Source organism: Heloderma suspectum, chromosome 4 (assembly GCF_057233095.1).
Source record: "Heloderma suspectum isolate Gila_16-S chromosome 4, 16-S_ref, whole genome shotgun sequence".
NCBI lineage: Eukaryota > Metazoa > Chordata > Lepidosauria > Squamata > Helodermatidae > Heloderma > Heloderma suspectum.
The window spans coordinates 13,174,658-13,200,384 of record NC_139461.1 but is presented as its reverse complement, the minus strand read 5'-3'; the positions used below and the strand labels follow the sequence as shown (position 1 = coordinate 13,200,384).

The following is a 25,727-nucleotide window of genomic DNA, read 5'->3' as shown; positions in this document are numbered from 1 at the left end:
GATTTAAACTTTATACAAAGAGAAAGTGTAAGTACGTGAACAAAGTGGAAAAGAGTAGAAAGATCGTCAAAGAGAGAAGTGGAAAACATTAGGCAAGGAGCAGAGACTAGACAATTAAAATGAGAAGAAGAAACAACATAAAAATAACTTCCAACAGTTGAGACAAGAAATTATAAAAGTCCTAACTAGAGTTTTTGCAGCTTCCATGGATTAATATTTAAATGTGCATATTGCTGGGTAGTGGTTGTTTCTGAGATATTAATTGGGATTTTTTTTGGCCTTATCTGTATTTCCATGTTAAAACAGGTAGCTGAGCATGACAGGCAGTATCATGCCCCAGTGAATCCATGGCTGAATCATATCACAGAATAGTAGGGTTGGAAGGGTGCCTTTAAGACTATCGAGTCCAACCCCCTTCGAGTAATCTTTGAGAGAGCTCAGTGTGGGACTAGGTTGGGCTGGAACTCACCTAGTCCCACACTGAGCTCTCTCAAAGATTACTTGGGGATCCTTCAGGATGTATATATTTATTTATTTGCAATACCTATATACCACTTCTCACTTAAAACAAATCCTGAAGCAGTTTACAAAAGAACAAAAACAAACAAAACAAAAAAAGAACAAACACATTTATAAATGGATGGAAGCTAAGTAGGGTCAGCCCTGGTTAGTACTTGGATGGGAGACTGCCTGGGAATCAGGCTTCCTGAACTGAGCAGGGGGTTGGACTTGATGGTCTTGTAGGCCCCTTCAAACCCTATGATTCTATGAAGTAGTCGTTATTCACAATAGCTAAATTATTGCAAAAAAGTTCACAAAGGAAAGGGCCACAGTCCCTAGCAAAAACAATCAACATAATAGCTTTCCTGGAAGAGACATAATCAACTGTGAGGAACCAAAGTATATTTTTGCACAATATTTCTGAAAGATGGATTTCTGCATATTTATCACTTTCATCAGAATCAATCAAAATGTTACAACCATAAGCCTTGGGCCATGATCCTGAGAGCCCCTTTTCAAGGAATTATGTATATATATATAATGACTTATCACTCCACGCTACCTCTGCAAACTGCCATTTTTTTCATTTTGCTGGAGGGGACTTTATAAGCCCCAAGATTTACTTTGACACTGTAGCCAGCAATGCAAAATAAAATGAAATTATTGTATGGAAAAAGAGAGCCAATTCTGCTGGCTACAGAAGAGCCCAACTGGAAGTGTGAGTAATTTGCAGGTGTCTGATTAATACCAAGGATTAATACTAAGGACAACTAGGTGATAATATAAAACAAAACAAAACATAGTTTTCAGAAAGTATTTCCTGAAGTTAACAGCATTTGCCAGGAGCAGCTTGAATTTTAGACTAACCCTATTGTAACTGTATACAGTCTTTTGTAGACACAGATAGATGGATAGATGGATGGATGGATGGATGGATGGATAGATAGATAGATAGACAGACAAAATTCTTTAGTTACAGGAATGAGCTAAACCAACTAAGAATCATGTAATTTAAGACCTTCGATTTTACAACAGAAAAAGTATCATTGCTAACAAGGTAGGGTAAAAACTATGTTCTGCTCCTGGGTTTGACCTTCAGTTCCTGGAACACCAAAGCAACTCGTGCATCCCTGTTGCATTCTTCAGATTGACAGAGATAATAGCCTCAATCCTACTTCCCCCTGAACATAGACAGCAAGTTTGGAGTGGCTCCTTATACGTGAAAATATTTCTAAGGAAGTAGTGAAAAATTCTAGGAAATAGGAGAAAGGGAAAAGTGCAGACAATTTTACTAGTAAAAAGCAATCCCGCTTGCTTGTTCTTGTGTTCAAATAAAAAGTTACACTGATTTTTTAAAAATTAAAACCATTAGGTTTCTGTAGATTACAGCTTCCTCTCAAGGCCATACCTCAGGGTTTAAAACCATCACTTTCTTTTATTTATTTATTTTAGTTAAACAATTTAAGTCCTTACAAACTCAGCTTTGCCGAGTCAACAGCCTATTGGCGAGCACAAAGTAAACAAACCTATTCCAACATCAAAACTGGAGCAAAAAGAAAAAAAAAATTGTACAAGTATATAAAAAGCATAAAGGATCCAAGGAAAATATTAAAGCTGCTAAATAAATCTAATATGTTCACTGCTATACCTCTGTTAACAGTTACTGGTGTAACTCTCTTTGAGCCCTATGTAGGGCTGCCCTTAAGGCTGCTCCAGAAGCTGGACTAATGCAGAATGCAGCAGCTTGGCTGTTATCAGGATCTGCCCCTTTTCCGCCTGCAATTGCTTTGGTGAGGGAACTGCACTTGTCTATTCGCTACCAGGAGAGGTTTAAGGTTTTGGTACTATTGTACAAAGCCCTAAACAACTTGGGACCAGGATACCTGAGAGAGTGCCTTCTCCCTTACCAACCTGCCCGATCACTGAGGTCATTGGAGGACATGCTCCTGGTGGTTCCACGTGGACCTATGGCTTGACTGGAGTCCACTCGGAGAAGGGCCTTCAGTGTGGTGGCTCCCTTCCTATTGAACTCTTTGCCTCTGGAGGTCAGGCAGGCACTGCTTTGTTTTCGGCACCACCTGAAAACAACTCTTTTCCAGGAAGCCTTCCTTGGTTGATCAGCCTCAGTTTTATTGGCACTCTGTTATTTAAAGAATAATTTTAATATCATGCTTCATTCTTTTTATCTTTTGTTCATTTTATCTCTTGTTGTTCACCATTCTGGAATCTGTTTAGATGTGGAGTCCTATACAAATGTTGTAAGTAAGTAAGTCAGAAAGAAAAGGCACACATTAAATAGGGTAGAACAACTACAAAAATAATTCCTGCTTGAGATCAAAGGGTTGTATCCAACCCTTTACATCCGTCAGTGGAATGGAAACTGCTGGTGGAATGAATGGTTTTCCCCTCCCCCTATAGCGCCCTGCACACCCCTCAAATCTGTCCTGGAGGACTGGGGAACCATCTAGAATTTGGAAGGTGGCACAGGGGGGAGGAGAGGGAAGGCAAGTCCTGTTGCACAAATGAAAGTCTGCTCATGCAATATTGGATTTAATCCAAAGAGAGAACACCAGACTTAATTGGAGACAAAGAACAGGTAAATATGATCTCTCAAGTTGGACAACTCAAGTATGACTTCTAGTGCAAGGCTTTGGTCTAAGCTGGCAGGTGTTCACATCAATATGATAGAAAAACAAATTATGCAACATTGCACATTCAGGTTTGTCATCTTGTCATTTGGTTGCTTCCAGATCAAACAAGTTCAGTCCTTGGGCAACTACACTGTAGTTCAATTATGCATAGTCAAGGAGATGATGGTATAGGCTTTAAGAACTTTAGTAATAAAATAATGCAAATCAAAAACATTAACAGTGGTTTGAGCTGGCATTTTTCTATCTCCTGTTTCATTTGAGTTACCAGACGGAGAGAAGGAAAACCAAGATCCATCATTATATTAGCCATAATGAAGTTACATTTGTAAACTGCAGCATACTAGTAATGCTGCTACCTGACATTTATATTGCGCTTTCAGAGTATTCAGACTGCTTCAAATACATAACCTCAGTAATCTGGTAAGGTAAGTCAACGTTATCATCTCCATATTGTAGATGTTGACTGAACCTGTGACACAGTGGCTTGCCTAAGGCCCCATGGGTACATGGATGCAGTGAAACTTGAACTTAGTTCAAGTTCATAGTTCACCACTCCCCCCACCAGCCATTAACACAACCCCAGTTCCCAGATATCATTTGTCCTGAGAGTGAAATTGATGCTCGACTACCACAGCAATTTACTGAACTGCAGTGGTAGGGTTCAAATGACAGTCAAGTTATACAACTATTTCCCACATGTTGAACTGACAATAAGTAAACATAGTACTCTCACTTGTGGCACAGCTAAGCTTGCCTTCTGAACATTCTGATGTAGTGAAATCACAGTTCAGCACATCCCAGGAAACTTAGGGAATAAGGGGCTGCATTTTTAAAAAATGGTTGAATTATGACCATTTCACTATGCTAGAACTGGGAAGCCATTTTTTGCAAATGCACCCTTAAAAAGCAGTCATGAAAAATGGCCTTGTCTCTCTAACATTAACATAAGAAAATCTGTGCTGGATCAGACCAAAGCCTATTAGCCCAGGATTCTGTTCCCACAGTGGTCTACTGGATGCCTATGAGAAGCCCACACAAGCACATGAATGCAATAGCACCCTCCCACACAAAACATAAGCTAACTGTTCTGATCCAGTTTCACAACACTAGAAAGAATGTGCCCCTAGAAAATCTCAAATTGGTGTGAAGCTCTTTTTCATGACAACAAAGAAGCATCTATATAAGACAAGTCAGTGTTCAAAGCACTTTACACATATTGCCACAGAAACCCTTAAAACAGCCCAGTAAGGGAGGGTAGTATTCCCATACGACGAATGCAGGTGGGGATGAAATTTACAGAATGGTGCCTTGTCTAAGGCTACCAAGGCTGGCCTAGCCAGTATCCTGCAGCTGTTCTTTCTTCAGTGAGGAAAAGAATCCATAGAGAGTGCACACCTCTACCACATTCTGGCTCAACACATTTTTAGGCAGTTAAGATTTCCATTTGGAACATCAGATTTTGGTAAGAACTAAGAAAGAAGTTCAACACCCATGCATGGTTCCTAGGGAGACTGTGTGTTTTTATCCCCTTACTGTAAGTTAGGAAGGAAGGAAGGAAGGAAGGAAGGAAGGAAGGAAGGAAGGAAGGACAGATTTGTTAGATATGCTTTACATTTTAGATAACCTATCTTAGGTACGAGGGTTAAGACTAGACAACTGAGGGGATCCCTTCCAAATCATCCTATCCCAGTAAACCCTTTCAATACAGAAAGAATAATACCAGTCTCCATGGATCCCTCAGGCTCCTCCAGAAAGTTGTTTTGTCTTACTTAACCAAAATTAAACAAAACTATATTTTGATGGTTCTTGTTTTTCCATTCATTGTTTAATATAATCACAATCTAATAAAATGGGTAATCATTTTTTTTTTCTTTTAAATTCTAAAGTGGGGCTTCAAAACAAGAAAGCATGATCTTTAATTGCTAAAAGAAAGATTGGGAAAAACAAACCAAGCTATCATCAATCCTAGAGACATCAGCCACTTCCATTTATAAAAACAAAACAAAAACATGTTTCAGCTACAGCTTCTCTTCCTCAGAGTAAGAAGCCCTTGTACACTCGCTAACTGGAACAGACAAGACAGATTACATTAGTGCTATAAAAAGTAAAGACTTCAAAATAAAAAAGAGCTGATTATATCTTCCAGAAACCAATGTAGGGCCCTTTGAAGTGCTGTTCCAAATAAGGTGCGGTAGGCATAAATTTTCAGTGTGCCATGAATCTGTTACATTAACAGCATCCTTGAAATAATTAAACAAAATTGGGAATTTTTAAAAGGGCAGCGCTCCTTAAGAAAAACATTTTGAATTCTCAGTATTTCATTTTAAATAATTTTTATGACCAAACAATCAAACTACTATTAAAAAAAACACAATATGCAACTAATAAACAGCTATAATTAAAAATAGCAGCATCAACAGGTGGCTTGAGATACCCTGAGCTACTTCCCAATTGCAGGATTCCAATCCAAATGCATGTTTACCTCTGCAAACATATTGTGTTTGCTTAAAATTGTGTTTTTAAACTTTCACATTTTATATTGTTTTATGCTGCGCTTTGTGGTTTTAATTTCTGTGAACCGCCAAAAGAGCTTCAGCTATTGGGCGGTATAGAAATGAAATCAATCAATAAAATATTATTATAAGATCACTATTGGATGGCTGAAAAGGAGTCTGAAGTTTGAACAAAAAGGGGTTAATGGGGCTAGAATGACAGCTAAAATTTCCTTAAAAGTGAGTGGAACTGGAAGGCATGCCAGGCACAATTTTTATTAAGAAATTAGCAGTAAAAGGCCAAGAAGATTAGGAGATGGTGGTAGACAGGCTCTTTTTAAGACTCAGAGGCCTAGAGACTGAATGTTCCTTTGAGGCTTTCCTTTCCTTCTCACTGCATTGTGTCAATGTAATCCTCCCCTCAGCTGGAAACAAACAAACCAAAAATGCATATAATTATTTCAAAAAACACTGATATTTGACATCAGAAACAAGTTTTTACCCATGACAATTTGGCAAACATATGTTCATAAAATAGGACAGGACCAATGCAAAAATAACGGCCACACTATCAGGTAAGCCTATCCAGGATTAACCCCAGCTCACACCTCACTGTTCTGCTATGTCCAAGACCCAGGCTGGATGCAGACTGATGAGTAGGTATCCTTAGTTGCTTGTCTTCAGCAGCCCTGAAGGCATACCTACATAATTAGGTATTAGCAACTTCACGAAGCAAAAAATGAACGTTAACCCAAGCAGGATTAACGTTGGTCAGAAACAACTGATGCCAAAGTTGATTTGGAATTATCTTTCTCAGCCAATCTATGTGGACTGGTCACTTGACTCCTCCCAGTAGGGTATCCAACAGGATTTTCTGAGACCATTAAACTTTATGGGAATTGAGCATTCTGCTTGGGCACTTACTTAATCTGGAGTACCTCACACATACTCAGCAGGGGAAAATCCCAGTGATCATTAACAAGAATGAGAGAATCTCCACTTCCACAATAAACAGCATGGAGAAAAGCTAAACAAACCCATCTGTGTCCCTCCACTCCCACCCGCTGCATGACACACTGATTAGCCAGTTATTATGGGAAGCAACTAATCTGCATTAGAACATAAGAAGAGCCATGCCAGATCAAACTAAAGGCCTATCTTGTCCAGCATTTAGTTGGGAAGCCCACAAGCAGGCCATGAGTATAAAAACACCCTTCCACTCTTGTTCTCCAGAAAGTGGTATTGAGAGCCATATGCCTCTGTATGGCTCTCATGATCAGTAAGATCCAGAGGTAAGATACAGCCATCATGATTAGTAGCCATTGATAGCTTATAAAGTTGTCCAAATGCCCTTTTAAAACTGTTCACATTGGCAGCCATCACTAAATTTTGTGGTAGAAAATTCCATAATTTAACTATGCAGTGTATGAAGAAGTCCTTCCTTTTATCTGTCCTGAATCTCCCACCAAGCAGCTTCATGGAATGACCCTTGGTTCTAATATTATGAGAGGAAGAAAAATGTCTACCTATCCAGTTTCTCCACTCCATGCATAATTTTATACACCTCTATCACCTCACTCTTTTTCTAAGCTAAAAAACCTCAAACACTGTAACCTTTCCTCATAGGGGAGTTGCTCCAGCCTCTTGATAATTTTCGTTGCCCTTTTCTGCACCTTTTCCAGTTCTGCAATATTCTTTTTGAGATGCAGTGACCAGAACTGTTCATGGTACTTCAACTGTGTTCACAGTTAAACCAAATTCCTTCCAAATCCTAGACATGTATACTCAAAGATAAGTCTCACTTTATTCAGTGGGGGTACTACCGGGTAAGTGTACATAGGAAGACCGTAGCAGTAGGAATGTCCAGTAAGCGAGAGACTTCACAGGCTGCCTCATTCACTTGAATGGTAGGGAACACCTAGGCATATGCATCTCCAATGTGCACTAAAGCAAATGAGGTAGCCTATGATGTTCTGGAGCTCCAGGAGACATCAATGCTCCACAGAGCTTTTTACTAGGGTGATCATTTCTATCTACAACTAGACAAAGGGCTCCAAAGATGTCTTTATTTTCAAAGGAGGTTCCATTTTGGCTCTCTGAAGAGCAGAAGCAAACTTGTGTGGTACTGAAGCCATCCATTTATTAACTGTTTTGCTTAGGGATGTGCCAATCAGCAAAACCTGAGCTCGTTGAAGAATTCCAAATTCCATCTAGGAGCTCATTCTAACCCAAGTTGATATCAGAATGCGAGCTTGGGTGGGCGGGGTTGCATGAAAATCCGTGTGTATTTTTCCAAATGTGCACATCTGTGAAATGTATGCATTCTTCTCCCACTGATTAAAGCATATTTGTGTGCATTTTTCAGAAGTATGCATTTTTCCTGCGCATTTTCCGGAAATATGCATTTTTAATGTGCATTTTTCAAATGCATGCATGCTCTGGAAAAGCAATCTTTTGGGCCACAAATCACATTGCAAGCTCAGAAATGTAAGGAATTCAACTGCAGATTGCATCTGAGTCCATGTTTGGCCCAGAAGGTACAAACTGGGTAAGTCCTGATCAAAAACAAATTGAAACTAATTTCTCATACATCCCTAGTTTTGCTTATCTAGTGGTAGTAAGACAGCAGATTGCCTCACAGAAAAGTTCTGTCTTTCAGATAAACTATATCTGAAAGAATATGTGAGATGAGGCCACCAGGAGCTGTATTATTTGGCACGTCTACCCACTCCTCCACAATCAGAGTAAGTGTTTGGCCATATATTTTCGAAAATCTGATCAGATATAAATACCACTCCACAGTAGTAAAGCAAAACATGTAAAACCAACCACCACCATCCAGTTATTTCCTGAATCATAATATTCTCAAAAATGCATACTACGATGCATAGTCATGAAAAAACAATTGAGATATATTAGGCATGAAAGCACCCTTGGAGTATTTCTTTAAAACTCTCCTATTATAGATGCTGCTGAAGCTCATAAATTTTATGATCAGAATATAAACTCTGGCAGCTAGTAATGCTCACCTTCAATACAAGGGTGAGTATTACGGTGCATGGGTTCTTTGACAGTTTGATTTTTAATCCAAGCACGAAAATAATTCCTCCCGCCCACTCAGCTGCTGCTGCTCCTCCACTGTCTGTAGCAAGGTAGGCAAAGGCAGGTCTCATTCCCACCTTAGCAATCTCTCTCCGTCTTCCCTAGCATGTGAAACACTGTATTGTGCAGGTAGCCCTTGGAAATGTATTTTTTGCAGGACATCCTGACATCTATCAGACACCCTAGGAAAACTGCAATGCAATGTGCCCTAGCAATGCTTCACATGCCAGGAATGAAAGGGGGAGGATGAGGAGGGAGAGAGACCAAACTTCCCCCTCCCCTCTGCTGTTGTAGAACTGGAGGGGGTAGAAAAGAAAAGCAAGGGGGAGGGGAAGAGTGTGAGAACATGCTGCCAGAGCTGACACAGCAGCAGTATGAGGCCCCCAACCACAGCCATTAGGTAAAGAGGTTTGGGGACTCACAGGGGCAGTGGCAATTATGAGCACATTTAGAACACTTACGGGTGTGTGTGTGTTTTTCTGAGTGCTCCCCACTTTTACCCAATCAAATCCAACTATGGGAAGCTCGCTAATCTCTAAGACATAAGAACATCACATCAGCCCTGCTGGATCAGATCAAGAGTCCAACTAGTCCAACATTCTGTTCACACAGTGGCTAACCAACAGCCTGTGGAAAACTCACAAGTAGGACATGAGTGAAATAGCATCCTCCCACTCGTATTTCCCAGCAACTGGTGTACATAGGCATACGGTCTCTGATACTGGATGTAGTAGCCATTGATAGCCTTCTCCTCCACGTATTTATCAAACCCCCTTTTAAAGCCATCCAAATTGGTGGCCATCACTGCATCTCGTGGCAGCAAATTCCATGATTTAACTATGCACAGTGTGAAGAAGTCCTTCCTTTGATCTGTCCTGAACCTCCCACCAATCAGCTTAATGGGATGACCCCAGGCTCTAGTATTATGAGAGAGGGAGAAAAATGTCTCCCTATCCACTTTTTTCACACCTTGCATAATTTTATACCCCTCTGTCATGTCTTCCCTCACTCATCCCTTTTCTAAGCTAAACAGTCCCAAACATTGTAACCTTTCCTCACAGGAGAGTTGCTCCAGCCCCTTGATCATTTTAGCTGCCCTTTCTGCACTTTTTCCAACTCTACCCTTTCCTAGTGCTCCTTCCAAGAGCGGAAGCTGTGGTGCAGAAATGAAGCTCCCTTGTGCATAAAGAGTCACTTCAATGTCAACGTTAGCTCTGAATTCCCACTCCACTGTGAATATTCCTGATGATGAAATGAATGAGGAAGCGTCAGCATGTAGGAATTGAGTGTTTGTACCAAGTATAGACACAGCTTTGGATTGGAACAGTAACAGAGAACAGAATGACCATGAGTGAGCTGTCATTGGCATTTCCTTCAATTTCCTTCCTATTGTCACAACATATGTCAGAGTCTTCGCTTCCAATCTCTCTCGCTACACAAAACTTCCCCTTTCCATTTTTTTTTACTAGTACATTAATTTCTGTGGCAGGAAGATGTTGACATACATTGACATAATAGGCTTTCATTATGCCACTAAGGTAGATGCCACATTTGAAAAACAATGCATGAGATCCTGATGGTTTTGCTCAACTTCTTCCCTACAGTAAATTTTGTTTTTATAAAGATTATCTTACAAAGGTTTTTTTTAGCTGTGTTTGGCCAACTAAACAAAAAAGACCGAGAAAGAGAACACCCTTAATTTATGTCAAGTAGTAGTATGCAGCAAGATAGACTTCCATGTAGATCAGGTGAGGGCAACAACTTTCGGGGGGGGGCAGATTACCCCCCACCCCTGGACCAAGCCAGAAGGCTAGATGATGTCAAGGGGCAAGGCCTCATCCCCAAAGCCCTTCTGTTCCCACAATGTCATCCATACTACACCACCCACTTTTAAAAAATCATTTATTTTTTCTCTGTGCCTCTCTCTGCATGGAGGAAGGTTCCCCCAGTCAAATCGGACTGCTCCTTCCCACATGTGCATCCCAATCAGGGAAGAGACTCAGCCAGGATTTGCAGCAGCCAATTCCTGCCAGCTTCAGCTGAATCAGGCTGCTCCTTCCCAGGATGTGAACGGTGTGGGAAGGGACTTGGCTGGGGATTGCACGAGCTGACTCCTGCAAGCTCCTGCTCCTTCCTGCACCACACACGTCCCAATCAAGGCATGAATGGTGCAGGAAGGGACTCGGCCAGAGTTTGCAGGAGCCGACTTCTGCAAGCCCTGAGTCAGGCTGCTCCTTCTCGTGGTGCGAGTGGCACAGGAACTGGTGCAGGGGAATCCCTGCGGGGGTGGGGGTTGGGGAGGGCAGGGCAGGGCAGGGCAGGGCACCCGGAGGATGCTAAGCCCTCCACAGGTGGATTAGGCTCACAGGCCAGAGGTTGCCCTCCCCTGATGTAGATAATGAGAACATGTTGATCTGGAGGACTAAGCAGGAGTAATGGGAATTATGGTGAACATTCCTTTCAGTACTGCACCAAAGAAAACCGGAAGGGATCAAGTGATTTAAGTTGCCAAATAAGGCTCCTAAGTTTAATAGTGTCATGAGACATCCTAACAGCTTAACTTTCTTAACAGAAAGAACAAGTCAGCCCTGCTCCAATCCTAAAATTCAACCAACATCATGTTTAAATCACTAATATGTTCTTGATAAAACACTGCCAAGATACCTTGCAGTTTTGAGGCAATATTGTCTTTATAAAATAACATTACCAGCAACCGATACTTGATGACCTGGTAAAACAATGAAGTGCGTTGCTATGAATGTAAAATATCAAATGAACTCAAGCAAGTTCTTTTTACAGCTTTTTAGAGAAAATATAAAGAGAAACGCTCAGAGATTACACTTGCATAAGAGAAATGCACATGAGCAGCCACAGACAGCAGGTTTTTAAACAATATTTCTTGTTGGTTTCCTGTAAAAGGTTGATATTAAAGACCCCAATTTATTGTCTATTACCTCTGGATCTGTGAAAAACCGTCAATTTCATTGGATATATTTCCAATTAAATGCCCTTCTGTGGAGACAAGTGCTGGCTGGCCACAAGAGAAATCATTAGGGGGCAATGTGAAAAACTCTGTCTCTGCAGGAAAGGAGCACTTTGCCTCTGGCTCCTTATTTTGGACGGCCTTGAAAAGCAAAACTCAGCTACACATCAATTAGACTATGGGGCTGGCCCTGAGCCTCTGATTGCTAATGTGCTGGAAATAAGATAATACTTATGAGCTTGTTGCATTAATCAATTAGATAAAGAATTAAATAGGTTTAAAGAATGAGCCATTTAAATGGGTAACAGTCAAGCGGCGGCATTAAATGAAGCGCCCTAAATGAAGCAACTAATACGTGGAGATAAAGATGCACAGAGCCATGAGACCGAGGAACTTACACAGCCCAAAGGGGCTGTATCTCAGTGGCAGAGCACATGCTTTGCATGCAGAAGGTCCAAGGTTCAATCCCCAGCTTCTCCAGGTAGGGCTGGAAAAACACCTGCTTGAAACCCTGGAGAGCCGCTGCTGCCCGTCAGTGTTGACAATACTGGGCTTGATGGACCAAGGGCCTGACTCAGTATAAGGCACCCTCCTATGTTTTTATGTTCAATCAAATGAAAGGGGGGGCCTTTGGAAAAACACAGTTGCTTACCTGTAACTGTGGGTCCTTGAGTGCTCATTTGTGCAGTCACACAACAGAAGCCATGCCCTGGGCATGAGCAGTGGGGGATGGGGTGTCCCGCCAAAGCCTTGCTCAGTCCTAGAATGTCCCAAACTTTGCTTTAGGCAGGTGCAGAGACCAAGAAGAACTGATACCTACCTACACCCTCATTCAATGGGAAAGGACATCCCATATGACCTTCTCCTGCTGTCTACTATTGCAGAAATAGATATTTACAGAGTTCTTCCATGGAGCACTAACAACCTCCCATTAATGAAAGTTTCCTTGGTAGGGTATGGAAGGAGAATGAGAATGAAAGCTCAAAGCCAACCAAGTAATTCAAGACCTTGAAAATGCCCCCTCCCCCATCTCAATAGAGTTCAATTGAAATCAAATATTGTTCCTATAAATGGCACATTTACTATAAGGCATAATAATATTAATAAATTATTGGTTTGGCTTTAGAGACATACTTTGTTTCTGGTATCATCTCAATTCATATTTTTCCTAGACACATTTAGCTACTGTTCATTATAAAGATTTGTTAAGTGTAGCCTGCATGACTCCCTAATAACCACAATGTCCAATTTAGTCAAGTATTTCTTCCCCCAAAATTGACTTTTATACAAATGCTTCCCAGCAATTAGTCATGTTTACTGCAGAAGAGAATTGTGAATCTTAAGAAAGCTGCTTCCTGGGAATTTGTGACCCAATCTTTTCAAAGCCTCTCCTTTGCCAGAAATAAGAATACTGCCAGACATTTTGGCCAATACAGATAACCATGATTTGTTATAAACTGAAGGCAAATTATTATAGGCACCTCTTCTGATGCTGACCTCCTAAGTCTATGTCACTGAAATAAAGAAAAACAAGCAGATTTTAGAAATATATGCATATCCTCAGCCTCAGCATGTTCTGAGACGGGGGGGGGGGGGAATTGGCTGTCATTTGAACTGAGGCAGAGGCAGGTTACCTGGTCCAAACAGGCAGGGATCACATTCCGTGTTCCGTGGAACATTCTTACACTTTCAATACAGACCTTCCCTGTCAACACAGGGCAGTCAGGAATGGAGCAGTCAGGGCCAGAGGGCACATCACCAGCTCCCTTTTAAAACTGAATGCCTGATGAGGGCTCTAGTGTTTGCTATTTATGGACTCTTTAGTGTTAAGTTCCTTACTCTGAAAAACAGCAAGAGCTTGCTCACTTTTTGTAGACTCAAATTGTTTGTTTAGGGACAAGCAACACAGGACACTGAAGGTAACTACCGGAGCAGCCTGAGGCTGGAGTCTTGGCTCCACCCCAGTATAGTGAAAGCTTAAAATTGAATCCTATCATTTCGTATTACTACATTTGGGAATGAACTTTGCCTTGTTAGCTGTTCTTGCCTTGGCAGACAGATGAGATCTGAACTCCCCCTGGTGAGCATGGGAAATTACCCCACCCTCTCCCCAAAATTGCTGCTGACTGTTGTCTAACCACACTCATCCTGCTTTTTCTAGGTATCATGGACCCTAAGAAAACAGCTTAGGAAAAAAGAAAATGCTATCTTTTCTAAGACCAAGAGGAGAAAACAAGAACCCTACTACTCTCACCACTTTCTTCTGTCTTCGAGACTCAACAGTCCTGAAATGATGACATAACTATGGTACTATGTAAGGGTGAAACTTTCAGATTACCAAGCCTACCATCCCTAGACATTACTTTTGAGGCATTCAGATGGCCCTGAATGTCGGGCAGGAGGCAGATTTTCACTTCTCTTTTTTATCTTAATCAAGGCAATAGTAACTAGGACTGTGCTATCAGCACGATTCTCACAGATACCTCTTGGCTGGGCCATTCCGGACTTGGTTCTACTCAGCCATGTCTCCTTCTGATTCGAAAGAAAGACCCTTGGATTCTCTGACGCTGAGGTGATGCCGAGGAAATTCTCTTTGAGAGCCCTCCATCTCTTCCGAACCAACCAAGTCCAAACCTCTAAGGCTAATTTCACCAACCTCTTCCTTCTTTGTTCTCTTCCTTCTTTGTTCTCTTCCTTCAGAGGATTTTTCAAATGGTGGAGTCAAGAAAGCTCTCAGTTTCCACAGATGAGCAAATGAAGATGGCCTGCAGTGTCTCTTCCCTCCCTTGGCTTTCCCTAAGCTGATTCCCAGTGTCCTATAAATCTTTATTAATCTTCCACTGTGCAGAACTCCCAGGCCTTATGTGCCTTAGAAGTTAGTTTTTATGCCTTGGGTGCTCAGACCCAGCGCTGTTGTCCCTCTCATTCTGGTCTTTAAACAAGTTTTACATCGTCATCATAAAATATCCCATCTTTTGTCCTCTTGCAAGGAACCCACGGTGGCTTACATGGTCCTCCTCCTCTCCATTTTATCCTCACAACAACCCTGTGAGGGCGGTTAGGCTGAGAGTGAGTGACTGGCCCAAAGTCACCCAGTGAGCCAAATGGGGACTAGAACCCGGGACTCCCAAGTCCCAGTCCAACATTCTTATGACTGCACCACACTGGCTCTCAAATCATGGAACAGACCAGATAAGAGACTTCCACTTAGCGAAGTCTTGCTAAACATCTACTGTTATGCTTCTGACTGCACGGAATTCATACTCCTGGAGACAGAGTAGGTGGCTGCCTCTCTTCCTCCTTTCTGGCATGCTTACCTTTTGAAGGCATCGCCTTACCCTAGGGTGCATTGGTCCTCAAGATCAACACAACACTATGCAGAGCCATGCAACCCAATTTTCTGGTCATTAACCAGGTATCATTGTTCTGCCTGTTTTCTAGAGCAGAAAGCCTGGCTGGCCATACTGCGTTCTGAGAAATGTTGAGCTATCACAGCTTCCTCTTTTAATTACCCTGAAGATACCTCATCCCACTGATGGACTTCCTTGATGCTATCCACTATCCAGGTAGGATCACAGCCTTGGTGGTGGTGCAGCCAGATGTATTTTTGGCTCTGCACTTGTAACGAGCCTGCAGCAACCAAGGCTGCCATATCCACCAGGTTTCAAAAAGCAGGTTATTCAGTGATCATATGGACTAAGCACCCATGGAGGCAAACAACAAGATGAACCATTTAACCATTTTAAGCAAGTCCATTTAGCGCCAATAAAGGTGCAACACTCTACATGATTAAAAATAAAAGCGAAGGTCCTCTGCAGCATAAACCTCTTGTAAACAGAACTCGTGGCTCCTGTACTCTCTACCTACCAGTACCTGAGAATCAGTCAGAACAGGTGAAACTTAGTCCAGACAAGATGGAGGTACTGTGGGTTGGGAAATCGACTACTATGGATGGAGGTTTACAACTGGTCTTAGATGGGGTTGCACTCCCCATAAAAGACCAAGTGTGCACTCTGGGAGTCCTCCTGGACTCTGCGCTAACTGGAGAAGCCCAGGTGGCTGCAGCGCCCAGGAGTGCATTTTACTAGCTGAGGCCAGTATGCCATCTGCAGCCCTATCTGGAGAGGATGGACCTTGCCTCAGTTATCCATGCCCTAGGGACGCCCAGGCTACTACTGTAATGTGCTGTGTGGGGGGTTGTCTTTGAAGACAGTCCAGAAAACTTCAGCTGGTGCAGAATGCAGCTGCCTGAGTGCTGGTTGGGGTAAGACAATTGGACCACCTAATGCCTATACTGCACCAGCTGTACTGGTTACCAATATGCTTCTGAGCCCAATTTAAATTGCTGGTTTTGACCTTTAAAGCCTTCAGTGGTTTGGGACCAAATTACTTGAAGGAACACCTTCACCCATATCAGCCTGCCTGCACTTTAAGATCAGCAAGAGAGATTCTTCACAATTGCCCACCTGTGAGAGCAGTCAGGTGGGTGACCACATGTGAGGGCCGTTTCTTTTTGGAATAAGTTGCCATCAGGGGCCCATCAGGCCCAATCATTGCGGGCTTTTATGAAGGCCCTGAAGTATTTCTTTATTTTGGCCTTCCTTGATTATGTTTTATCAGACTGGTTATAGCTGCAATTTTGTTATAGGCTAGGTCTTTTCCCGATGTTCGTTGTTTTGTGGAACTTTTGCTGCTTTTATTACTACATTGGGTTTTATTATAAATTTTAGTATATGCATTTTATTGTTCTACACCACCTTGGGAGGGCTCATGCCCTGAATGGCAGCCTATGAATATTTTAAATAAATAAGTAATAAAATAAAAAATAAACAACAATCTAGCTGACACAAGTTTAAACTACTTTTACCATCATCTCTATTGACAGAGATGCTTTAAAAAACCAGAAACGGAGCTTACATTAATTGCATTAATTTTACCAATTTTAAGAATAAAATTAATGCAATTAATACCCAGACAGCCCAAGCCCAGAACTGCTCCATGTTTAAAGTAAGTGATAAAGCCTATCTGAATTAGCATGATTGATTAACCTGCACATTTGTGATAAAGTTCATCCAAAAGCCTTTGAGGAAAGACTATACATCCCAGGCCAGGATCTCTTCTTGATCATCCCAGAGTGCAGGACACGGAATAATGGGCTCCAGTGACAGGAAGCCAGATTCCGGCTGAACATCAGGAAAAACTTCCTGACTGTTAGAGCAATACGACAATGGAACCAATGACCTAGGGAGGTGGTGTGCTCTCCCACACTGGAGGCATTCAAGATGAGGCTGGACAGCCACCTGTCAGGGATGCTCTGACTTGGATTCCTGCATTGAGCAGGGGGTTGGACTCGATGGCCTTGTAGACCCCTTCCAACCCTAGTATTCTATGATTCTATGACCAGAATGAGTAGAGGCTTAGTATATATAAACGCACTCTGCAAATTCAGGTATCAAGCCCCCTGCCCCGCCCAAAACAACTTCAGAGCATCTGATAACGCAGTTCTCCAAGCAGCAGTCAAGGCTGATCTAAGCCTCACTCCTCCAAATCTCAGTGATTAATCCTGCAAGCTAGCTTCAATATCAAATCGCTTTATCTCTCGCTCTCTCTGTATATGTATATACACAATATATATGGGGTGGGGGTGGGGGTGGGCGAATGAAGACAAACACTGAATCATAGAAACCTGCAGACCTGCAGAGAAATATCTGGAGGAAAAGAAATGTGGATGTTGTCTTATTTGTTTAAGAGCTAACAATAGAGGAACATAAAGGAGAAACTATCACTTTTATGAATACTTTTCAAGACAGTCTAATTGCTGTTAATAACTATCAAAATGTATAGAAAAGATCACAGAGAGATACTTGTAGAAAATGCAAATATTAAATCAGACAGAAACAACAGAACATGTAATAGGTGGTTGCCTGTCTGATGCAGGACAGAATCTCTTCCTAGGCAAAATCAGCTTATAGAAAATAATTAAGTGCCAATTGGGTACATACTAACCAGTTCGGAACCGTCCCTTTGCTGCAAACCCCAACCCAGCTATAGTTGCACATAAGAAAGGTATATCTGGCAAGTTGTGAAGCAGTTTGGATGGGATGACCATCCAAATGCACATCTGACAGAAAGCAATGGAGGGTTGGCCTACAGCATCCATACTCAGGTGTTCATTCAGGCACACACCCAACTTACACCTGCAGTTTCTAATCCAACAATTAATACATGCACAAAAGCCTGTCTACATGCACTAATCTCCTTTGCTGGATTGGGGCAATAGTCCTGACCCAGAAAACTGGTTTGGAACTGAAGAATCAAGCAATGAGTTCCATGAACCCCTTAGGGTTTGAAGCTTCTATTTCTTGAATAGCAAAACACACCATCACACAACAAATCACTTTTGAAACTGAGCTGACTTTCAAGAGTGGATCGTGATACAACATTTGGTGTGGGTGGGGGGAATATGCTATTCAAAATACAAATACCACTGGGCACGCCCAAGCCCTCAGTAATGCCTAAAACAGCTCACTGGAGCGCAGTGAATGGTTTCACCCTGTATCCCCGGGTGGGGTGGGCGGGGAATCTGTAGGAACAGATAAAACAGTGGAGTGCAATAGGGACATAACCCGGATATCCCTAAATAGCAATTGACACTTCTTGCAGAATGAGGTTTGGAATACTGGATTCCTGCTTAAGTGAGCACCAGAACTACTGAGGAGAGAAAGGATAATAACAAGCAACCCCTTAATGATTAAAACAGGCTTAACAGGCCAAAGAAATACTGCAGATGCTGATTCTTAACATTATGAATTATTAGGTTTTCTCCTGTTTTTTTTCTTTCCCTGCACTTTGCAATACTACCAATTACAGACCACATTTAGAACAGATGCATTTTTTTGTATGAAGTTTACTCATCAGTTGTAATGTGATTACTATTCATACGTTATTCTAGAGGGGTATGCAAAATTAAAAACAACTACCAGCTTCCTAACTCACAGCAGATATGCAGGAAAAACTAAAATTTACCCTTAAATGGATTGTGTGAGACATCAATCATTTTCCTTGAAATATACATTTCATTTTAAGAAGTGAGGCATCCTCAAGCTTAGGCAACATAAAGGGGAAAGATATAACCATATTTTCAGCTGCCTTTATTTATTATTACAAATATTTCAGTAATAGATTGTTTCTGTTCAAAATTAACAGGAAGGGAAATATGGATTGACAGCTTAACTGTTTGTGCTGATGTGCTTAAATTGAAACTGATGCATTCTCTGCTGCATTTAAGAGAGGGAAGGATAATAGACATTGGCATTAATAATCTCGGTGATGGAAACAAAAAACAGTGTAGCAATTTATTTGTTCGGATTGCTAGTCAACTCCATTCCTTTAACTTGGGTCAGTCTGCTATTTAAAAACATAAGAGGCTTCCAATACAGCTGGACAGCACAAGAATATACACTAAAAACTCCCACCCATTAAAAAATCAGAAGTGAATCCAGTTAACAAAACAAAATGTGCCACTTCCAAAAGATTTTTAGGTTAGGGCTCCAGCAAGTTCATTGCAACCACTAAGAAAATCTCACTGTTGCTAGTGAAGGGACCAGCAGGGGTAAATGCATTGCAGAAGATCCTAAGTTCAGTCCCTGGCATCTCCAGATATAAGACAGAAAAAAACAGGGCTGGTAAAGACTTCTGTGCAAAACTGTGGTGAGCTGCTGCTAGTTGGAGAAGACAGTTCTCACTCAGACACCTTCATATGGTTGTTGTGGCTGATGCTGCTGTCTATCACTTATAAAGTGCCTGATATTTTCTAAGCACTGTACAGACATTAAAAAACCCCCAAGACTGCCTTGCTTGCAGGTTCTCAATCTAATAGACAAGTTACAAAAGGAATGGGGAGGGAAGAGGAAATATTTACAGTATTTTTACACCACCCTTCATACTCCAAGATTTCAGGACAGCTTACAACAGGAACAAAACTATAACAATATAATATATGTTCAGTTGATCATGATGGGATAACTGGGGAAGAATCCCTTTAGATCTTTCAATCCAGAATCATGCCCAGAAGACAATAGGGAGCCAGTGCAAACATTAAAACATTGGTGCTGTTCATCAGGCTGAAGCTCTCAAATTGCATTGCCATAGTCTAGCCTTGAAGTTAGAAAGGCAGGTTTTTAAATTTGTGGCTGAAATGCTTTCATTTAAAGAATGGGAGCTTGTAATTAGAATAGGACTATTTTGGGTAGTAGTAGTAATAATAATAGAACACACCTGAAGTGGTAGTGCTCCAAACTCACCCACCTGATCTGCACAGCTCTACCTGCCCTACCTAAGGCTCTTCCTGGCTCAGGGTAAATTTTTTGAAATGAAACACACACACAAAGTGGCAGTCCCACCCAGCAAGAAAAGTTGGTTGTGGCCCTGTCCAAATGGCAGTGGTCGGTTTGAAACTATAGGGTCTCAGCCTTCTCATGATACTGAGTTGGTATTCTTGGGCATGGCTATGCATTAAGGAGCAAACTAGAAAAGTGTGAATCCCATCCCATCTCTCTCTCTGTTCCAGGACTTCATATCACTCTTCTTGGGCTCCTCTTATTCTTTGTAACTTAACTTCTAAACATGCTATATGCCATTTGTCCCATATGCATTCAAAGCAGCTTGTGAACACAGAAAGAAAGAAAAAGCTACAATCATAAGAAAAACCAGACATATATATTAGCCAACGAAAAAGGTAACTATAAGGGGAAATCTCACAGACCCCAAAAAGCAAAAGGCAAGGAAAGCGGAACAATTCCTCAATTCTGAGGGGAGATAGTTTCACAGCCATGTGGTCACAGCTGTACTAGCTCTGCTTCTTTGTTCCCTCGCTGATTATGGCTCTAATGTTTGACAACCTGTGTTTTCCCAAAAGGAAGTGAAGAGAGAGAGAGATTCACATTTCTATTTCTCATTTTCAAAGAAATGTAATCTTATCTCATCTAAGCAGTAAGCATTTTCTTGAGATACCCCTCTACTTTAGTAGGTCAAGGCATCAAAAAAATCCCATCATCCACATAGTCCACTGCAAATGTTTTGAGCCAGTCATACTATCATCATCACCGCCAACATAATGACTCCTAAGCAACAATCTTTTACCAAGTTTCGCTGCAGATTTATGAAGTGGTAGAGTCCCATCGTATTAGCTGGAAGCTACTGTTGTCTAGCATTCTAAGTGATGCAGCTAGGGAGAGGCAAGATTTGCTTTTCATTTCATCCTGCTCTAACCTCGTCATAGGAATCAATAATGGTCCATTTCAGAGTAACGTCCAAGGAGTTAGGATGGCTAAGCCAATATTTATATAAAAAAGAATATTTATGCACATGTTATGCCAAGGAGATGCTTTCACTGACAGAAAAATGAGCCTCCTCTCAGCTTCTACAAAAGAAGTTAAGACTAAGTATGCCACAATTCAGAAATGTAAAAGAAGTGCCAAATTTGGTATTAAGCTTCCTCACAATCTCTCCTTCTTTCTAAACAAGGATCTCTGCACTAATGGGACAAAAGAAAATTATAGGTCTGTGCCTAATATTCTTTTACCATTCTTTTTTTGATACATTCATGTGGGGAGGGTTATGGAGGGTGGAAAGGGGGGGATGCAGTAGGGTGAAGAAGGTCTCAAGCTGCTCAGGGCACTTTCAAGGGTGGGGGTCTTGCAGTTTTAAGAGTTTGTGAGTCTTTTGCAGCAGCTTCTCTTTATTTGTTTAGACTTTTTCTCTATTTTAAAACAAGTTTAACTGCCATGGAAAAGCAGTGGCAGCGACTCTGCTCCTCCATACTGTACAGCAATGGAAGCAGACATGTATTCCCTTCACAATGCACCATAACATCTTACCACTGTGGAACAGTGTTGACAGTGACATCCCTGCTCCCGATTCGGGGCTACCTCACCCACAATGCATCTAAGGAAGCTAGGTAGTGTCTTTAAATGCATTGTGGTTGAGAATGACCCTGGATTTGGGGGGGGGGGGCAGGATTGCTGTCGCCACTTTTCCACAATTGTAAAACTAGTTTAAAAAGAAAAAAATGTAGAAGCAAACAAGAGAAGTCATTCCAACTTACACATGGACTGCTAAAAGTGCAAGTCCCCTGCTCCCAAAAGGCGTAAGTATTTCCTTAGCCTGCCCACAAATGTGCAGAAACTGGCTCACCATCATTGCACTGGAGAATGGGACTGCAAAGATGGTGAAACACTTAGCCTTTAATTTTAATCCTCTCCTTCAGGCAAAAGCTCTTAAACTTTGTCATAGCATTATTTTTAAAACAAAGTTTAAACTTTTCAAAATAGCCATGACAAGAATGGCGTTGAAACCTGACTTCCTGAAGCCAAGGCACAAGTCTCAGTAAAACCTTTTATTGCAGCAATTCCAGTAATTAGCTATAAACCATTACAATCCCAATAAAGATCCACGGATAACAGATTAGAACACAGTTCCTTGACCAGAATCAGCATCATAACAAAAGACACAATCAGCCCTGGGTTCAGAACACAGAATAAATAAAAACAAGTTTACAGTTCCAGTGAAACCAAGCTGTCCAGGTTACCAGTATATTGCTTCCAGTGAAGTCTACTGCCTGTTGTTTAAATACAGGGGAGCAACCACTAAAGATCACTACTGGATATCTCGTCTGATCTCGGAAGCTAAGCAAGATCAGCCCCAGTTAGTACTTGGATGGGAGACTGCCTGGGAATCAGGCTTCCTGCATTGAGCAGGGGGCTGGACTCGATGGTCTTGCAGGCTCCTCCAACCCTATGATTCTATGTTTATGTCTATTCGATTCTGGCAGGGAAACCTAGCTCTCAGACCACTGCTGCGCCTCACCAGATTTCTCTGTATTGCCCTCTTTAGTTGACAACACACCTTAGGACACATCGAGGAAACCCCAGTCCTGCAGAGTCCTCCTCTGGTTGCCCTGTTTCCATGGAACACGTCCCTGGTCAAGAAACAGGGGCCTCCATCACCCAGCTGTTGAAGGCAGGCTGTATCAGTGTCCTCAGACTCACACCTTCCCAGGTTGTAAGCCAGTGGGAGGCCTGGTAGAACTGAATTCTCAGATGTCTGGCTTCTCATGGCTGGGCCTGACTCTACAGCTTACCTCTCTCATTCAGAATCAGTGTCACAGGCTATAGCTCCCCCCAGACTGGGGTAATGTGCCCCAAATAGGTCAGCAAAAGTTACTTCCAGAAAACCCTAGAAAGTGAAACAAATTCTGGATATTAAATGCATATTTCACTACGATTGGGAGTATATAATAAGGAGGAAATTGAATCTGATGTTCATAAGAAGTAAGAGCTTTTTCAGGCAGCAAGGCTTTTATAAGACTGATTCAATGGTTTGTATCACTCGTATTTGCTTATTTGGCAGGCTAGTTTCCCCAAAAGGCTATTTCAATTCAACAACGTTTGTACAGAAAGACAAAAGATGATAAACAGGGGACAATGGTCGTTCAGTAATATAATAAAGTGTGAAGATGGAAAAGCAAACAGCCCATCTAGATTTCTCCAAAATAAACAGGAAAGGAATAGTATTCATCACAGCAGAAGAAAAGCTGACAGGAATGGAAAATAAACAGGGGCTAAAGAAAGCCAGGGAGGCCTGCCTGGCAAGAGAAGCACTAAAACCTAGCGCAGGTGTGGAAAGAATTAATTTTCACTGAAGAATAGTTTCATTTTTCAATGCATTGTTTTAACCCCAGTTCAACCAAAGGAAAAAAAAATGAGCAGGCAAATGGAGAACATGAGCCTAACTACAGAAAATGGTGGCATAGTACTTGGTGATACTATTCTTTTTTCCCCCTTGCACTTTGGAAAGTAGATTGCCATCCCTTTCCAAGACTCTTCATCAGATCAATTGTGCTACAAAGCTTTCTCCACCACTTGATAGCTTTGTGAGGAAAGGTTTCATTTAATTTTTCTGTGTCAGCATCAGGAACCAACTCTGACAAGCCAGCCAACTACATCTGCCAGACCAGCCGTACTGGAGGCAGGCCCCAGCATCTTGACGAGGCCTGGGTCCTGAGTCTGGACCTATAGAGTCCATACCCTCGAAAGCGGCAGCCCGCAAGGACTGGCTCCTTCCACGACAGGAACCTGAGTCTCCAGGCCAACCCTTCAATGCAGGCAACATGCCTGGAGGGAACTGTCAGAATGGAGGAGGAGGAGTGTTAGGCTGTAAGCTGAGGCTTGCCCTTTCAGGCCTTCCACCTCTCAAGGAAGAGGCAGAGCCTGGGAGGGCTGATCTGGCCCTGGAAACAGGGCCAGAGGTCTGACTCCAAGTGGCTCACTCAGAGCTTTCCTTGCCGCCTCACCTCATGGCCTCCTTGTCAAGACCAGAGCAGAACAGCCGGGCCAAAAAGAGCAGAGAGAGCAGTTGTCCTCCAAACCCACTGAGGAAAGAGTGAAGGGGAAAGGCTATAGCTGAGTGGGAAAGCACATGCTTTGCATGCAAAAGGTGGCAAGTTCAATCCCTGGCATCTCTAAGTAGGGCTGAGAGAGACTCCTGTCTGAAACCCTACAGAGCCACCACTGCTAGTGACTACAGACAATTCCGAGCTACATGGACTAATGGTGTGGCTCAGTGTAAAGCAGCATGTTGTTATTGCCTGTGTCAGTTAAACTCTTGGACAACTAGGTATGTGCCAAGTTCCCTTGAGCTGGCCCCAAAATATCTTGACCCCCACCACCCACTTCCCTCCTGCACTGCTGGAGTCAAGCAGCCTGCCTAGAAAAAAGGTCTTTACCTTTTCTGTTCAAAAAAATTACTTGCTCAGAAACTTAACTCTTTCCTGCTTTATCTTTTCTATAAGAGGGAAAGTACTGGCAAGAAAGAAAACACATCTTAACTAGCCTTTTGGAACTCTGTAGGAAAAGACTGGTTGTACTGATCCATTTAGTTTCCACAGCAAGAATACTAGGGTGGGTTGCCGTTACCCAAAACTGAAGTACTTTGGTCACATAATGAGAAGACAGGATACCCTGGAGAAGATGCTGATGCTAGGGAAAGTGGGAGGCAAAAGGAAGAGGGGCCGACCAAGGGCAAGGTGGATGGATGATATTCCGGAGGTGACGGACTCGACCTTGGGGGAGCTGGGGGTGGCGACGGCCGACAGAAAGCTCTGGCGTGGGCTGGTCCATGAAGTCACGAAGAGTCGGAAGTGACTGAACAAATAAACAACAACAAAGGAAAGGACTAAGAAGACTGTCAAATGAGTACTTGCAGGACAACCAAAAGGCTGTAAACAGGAGAAAAGCTACTTCATCACAGCAAAGGTAAAACAAACACCAGTAAATGTTTTATAGCTGGAAAAGGTACACTGAACACAAAAAGGGGGTGGATGAAAAATGTCAGTAATCCTCTGTGACTGGCACAAATTAGGAGTCAAGACAACATGCAATTCTAACAGATATCTGGATGTGGTAGCAATTAAGCAGCACCCATTTACAAGAACTTACAGGGAAATTGAGACAATGTTAACTAAGAAAGAAAATTACAACTGTGATGAGTTGGGAACAATGTAAATCTTATTTAACAGGGAGTCTTCAGAGGCTTTTCTGACTTTCTGTACCTAAAAGAAGATGGATATCACAATGTCATTAGAACAGATTAGAGAAAAGTGATTAAGCATGCAAACCTCATTCAGAAGAAAGAATCTGAGTAAAGGGATATTTAAGAATCCTTTTAGGGAAGGGGTTTCTTGTTCCTGGACATAATATTTGAAGGGGAGCAAAAGGTCCCCTTTTGCAAATGGGACATTAGAAAAGGATACAAAGGGGTCTGATAATAAACAAATTACTTTGTAAACTAGCCATTCTGATGAAATCTTTTCATATTTTTGAAAATGCTGATATGTTGTCCCTGCCAGTTAATCTTTTTCTTCTTTCTTTAAATATGAGATCAGCAAAGTACACATATGGAATAGTAGTGTACATGTGTCTATGAAAATGTACAGTCTGT

General features: G+C 41.9%; 1 protein-coding gene across 7 annotated transcripts in view; it reads right to left on the bottom strand.

The window, feature by feature from the left end:
- Positions 1 to 25,727, bottom strand: part of TRAPPC9 (trafficking protein particle complex subunit 9) — a 579,153-nt gene that overhangs the window by 107,722 nt on the left and 445,704 nt on the right. The window contains exon 22 of one of the 7 annotated variants that reach the window (XM_084848698.1): positions 1 to 25,727. This exon is cut by the window's left edge and continues 15,752 nt beyond it; it is cut by the window's right edge and continues 16,201 nt beyond it. The exons of the other annotated variants lie outside the window; for them this stretch is intronic. The gene's annotated coding sequence lies outside the window, so the exon portion shown is untranslated. 7 annotated transcript variants of the gene reach the window in all.